Source organism: Megalopta genalis, unplaced genomic scaffold (assembly GCF_051020955.1).
Source record: "Megalopta genalis isolate 19385.01 unplaced genomic scaffold, iyMegGena1_principal scaffold0065, whole genome shotgun sequence".
Lineage (NCBI taxonomy): Eukaryota > Metazoa > Arthropoda > Insecta > Hymenoptera > Halictidae > Megalopta > Megalopta genalis.
In genome coordinates, this window is record NW_027476134.1 from 721,775 (window position 1) to 726,096 (window position 4,322).

The window sequence follows — 4,322 nt, forward strand, 5'->3', positions numbered from 1 at the left end:
GGAGAATACATCATGGCAACAAAAAGGGACACACTGGACGTACTCAGTGACACAGGAGTCGCAGGAGAATTGAAGGACGTCCTATATTCGCCGGAAGTACCATATAACTTGCTCTCTGTATCAAAGATGCAAAGTATGGGTAATACGATTGTATTTGATAAACAAGGTGTACAGATTTTTAAATCCGGTAAGGTGATCATCAGGGGTAAGTCCTCGAACAATCTTGTTACAATAGATTTTAAAATAAAGCATGAACAAGTAAACTCAGTCCAAATGTAATGTATTATCAAAGGTAATTTTGAACTATGGCATGAACGCTTGGGACATATTGAAAAAAGTAAATTCTTAGAGTTAAGAAATAAAGGAATGATTAGCGATGTCGAATTGGTAAATAAAATAATACCAAATAATAACTTATGCGAAGCTTGCGTTAATGGAAAACAAGCACGATTGCCGTTTAAAAAGGAAAAAGATAAAGATCATGTAAAAAGACCTTTGTTTATAGTACATTCGGACGTGGGCGGTCCAATCACTCCTTCCACAAATAAAATATTTAAGAATATTTGATTCTACAGTATATGTGCATGATAAAACTAGTTAAACCAAATGTAACGAAAAGTCATGGAAAGGAATACTAGCAGGCTATGAAACAAACGGGTATAGAGTGTGGGACGTGAAAAGGAAAAGTATTTCGTTGTCAGAGATACAATATTTGACGAAGTTAATTTCCTAAAGTCAAGGCCGGTAGCAAATGTTAAAGAGATTAGTTGTGAAAAATCTCAAAATAAAATTGAAATTTCTGACGTAATGTCAAACTCAATAAAGGAATTAAAGAAATCTGATAATGGCAAACCAGATAGTTTAAGTTCGGAAAATATCGGAAATAAAACTGATGTTTCTGACGTAAAGTCAAAATCAGTGGGTGATCCTAGTAAGTCTGTTGATGGAAAAACAGATAAACTAGAGAGTATAAATCCAAACAGAATCAATGAAAAATTCCATAATGATAATATTGAAATAACAGTAGATAGGTCTTCTTCTCAGAATAGTACAAATACAGATAGTACAAATAGCAGTAAAAGAATGTTATCAGAACCAAGAAGGAGTGATAGGATTAAAAGGAAACCGCACATTTCATATGATGAAGAGAAACATGTTTTTACGCAAGAACATATTGTGTAAGAAGGACATTAATAAATTGGATCCATATGTAATTTCAGATATATAACTTCCAAGTTTTCCATCTTTTTCTGAAGCTATTAAATCACGTAACACAATTTTTTGTAATGCTACATAACCGTCGTGAACTTTACTATTTTTTCCCATTTCACTTTTGATAATGCTGTTCAATTCTTCTCTATTAGGTTGATTAACTGCAAATACTAATTTATCCAAAAATGCTTCTTTTATTTCTTTCCGGGAATATTTCCTATCTTTTATTACTGTCTGCATAGCAGACGAAAATTCTAATCGCTTTAAAAGTTCATCTCTTATTATTTTATCTCGCGCAAATTGATAAAAACCACGCCCTTGTATATTATCATTTGTAAAGAAAAAGTCTCTTAATATGATATCACGTTCTTCTATGCTATCAAATTTAAACGGATAAAAGTTTTTAAATCGTCCCCTTTTTAATCTGTTTCCTTTCGCAAGATTCAAGCTTGAATTAGTATAGATAACAAGGTATTCTATATCATTTGATAAATCATCTGTCTTAGAGATTAGATGTTTAACAAAACTATTAAGGTAATTATTCATGGAGAAACTTCGATTTTCTTTAGTAAATAATCTGGCATAACTAATATTATTATCTGTATAATATTTGTCTACATTTTCAATTTCTAGATGGATAGACTTCTTCTCGTAGCAAAGAACAATGTTACTAAACTTATCAATATCAGACTTTTCAAACGCTAACGATAATGAAGGATATTTATGTTTATATATGGACTTCCTTAGTAAGCAAAGAATCGACAAGTCTAATTGATACATAAGTCCAATCAATTGATGAGGAATACGTTGATAAGCATTACTCAATCCATCCCGTCTAGATCCATCTTGTAAATCATTAAGAAATTCCGAATCCTCATTGCTAGTATCATTTATATCAATGTGCCCACTTTTTGGTACCTTACTATCTTTGTCCGTAACAGTATGTTTACGTTTTCTAGAGCTTGCACCAATTTCACGATTTTCCTTACTTGTACTCCTTGAATGACCACTTTGTTTGTGCGAGTTATTTTTAATATCTCGTAGTTGCATAGAAATGTAAGATTTGAAAATATTGTTCGAGTTTGAATCTATCACATTAACACTAGCTTCCTCTCTAGAAACTTTCATGCTTCTCTTTATATCTTTTTCAATATTACTAAGAAGTGGTACAAAATGTGATTCCTGTAATTCATCATATAAATAATATTACCACCATTTTTCCTTCAATTTCAGGACTTCCGCATAGAACATTTTTTAACTTTAGATTTCTTACTTCTGGACCGGAACCCATATTTCCAATGTCTTCTGCAGTAAATTCAATGTGTGGAATATATTCACAAAGTTTTCATATTCTTCTTTTACAGCATTACCCAAACATGAGCCTTTCTTCGACTGATTAACTTGTTGCGCATATTGCTTGCAACTTTCCTGCAAAGACTTTATACTGAATCCTCTACTGCCTGTAATCAGATCCTCAAAAAAGAAAGAAAAAAAGAAAAAAAGAAAAAAAGAAAAAAAGAAAAAAAGAAAAAAAGAAAAAAAGAAAAAGAAAACAATCTACTTTACCCGCAGCAGCTCCTATCTAAAGTCTTCAGGCAATTTCTTTCTTAATGTATCCAAAGGTTGATTAAGCTTCTCTTTTTTCTGATTATCCTTTACATTTTTTATCTAACTAAAAATGAAAATCTTTTCTTTAATAACAAATCATTTTAGAGCAGCAGCATCAGATGATAGATCTGGTAATCCATTTAATCCAAACATATCAAATCTACTATATTAACCAGCAGCAAAAATGATTAAAGATTATAATTAAAGACATTATTTTATGTCGGATAATATCACTTTAATTAGTATATACTTTCATATATTTTATCATTAAATTAAGAATATGGTTACTTTTGTTTCAATCAAAACAACTACCGTGAGAACTGTTTCTAGATCAAGATTTAGAAAGGTTTTAACTATTTGTATTATTCTGCCTCCGTTGCTCTCTCTCTCTCTCTCTCTCTCTCTCTCTTTCGATGATTAGAGGAGCTTGCCAGAGACAAATATTATCTGAAGCAGAACTACATACTAAAGGAGACGATAAAGATTATTCCAACGGCGAGGGAGAAAGAGTACTGAGAAATTTCTTTGAAATTCTTTTTAATCTCTTTGAAGTAGATTTGAATCTGAAAGTCTACCAAATGCTCAAAGAGAAGAACGAAACAAACCTGATTGCTGTAACAATGAAGTTTTTGCATAATAAGCTTAAGAAATTAATCAAAAAGATTTCCAAATATGATGATTTGTGTTGGGACAAAAGGTTGGACAGAAGAGCAGGTTGCAAGACCGAGATTGCAGAATCTAAAGCCTACGTCAATGTTAGAAAAATAATATACACCTCGAAAGTTTGATTTCTAAGGAGTTCCTGTGCTTAGAGGAAAATTGAAAGGTCGAACCTAGAAGCTATACGAAAAGACTCAAAAACTTATATGCGGAACCTATACATAAACAAGTATATCGCTCAGCAACGTTTACTGCAACAATTGTAGATATTTTCGTAAACCAACAAATAGTCTCACTGTTTATTTCGGAATTGTATCGCGAGTTCCTGAATCCAGTCAAATTAGAAGAATTTTTATACTCTTACAAATTTTCATAGATTTTACAAGATTGCAAATTTTCATTGCACAACTATCATAGGAGAAACATTATATGAAAACATTGAGAAATGCTAATAAAAAGGATATAATTAACAAGTTGACATATGGTGGATTAACTCGTAAAGATAAAGAAAAGCCTTTCTAGCTGACAAAAAGATAAAAGAAAGGAAAGATATTGCCGTTATTACGAAACTCTCGTTATGAGAGTTTCCATCCACAGCAGCAAACCTTACCTGGATACTGAAATTACTATAGCTGAAGAAGAAAAAAGTGACAAAATAGTAAATCTAAATATAACAGGTACAGAGCTTCGAGCAGGAGGCAGAGCTGGAGGCAGCTATTGCCGGTCATATAACTACATCATTTGTTTGGACAAAGATACAAGAATACCTATCTCACTCTAATCCAGGATCGGGCAAAGAAGCTCAGAATCCTGTCCTTATATACAATTTTTCTATTAATTTT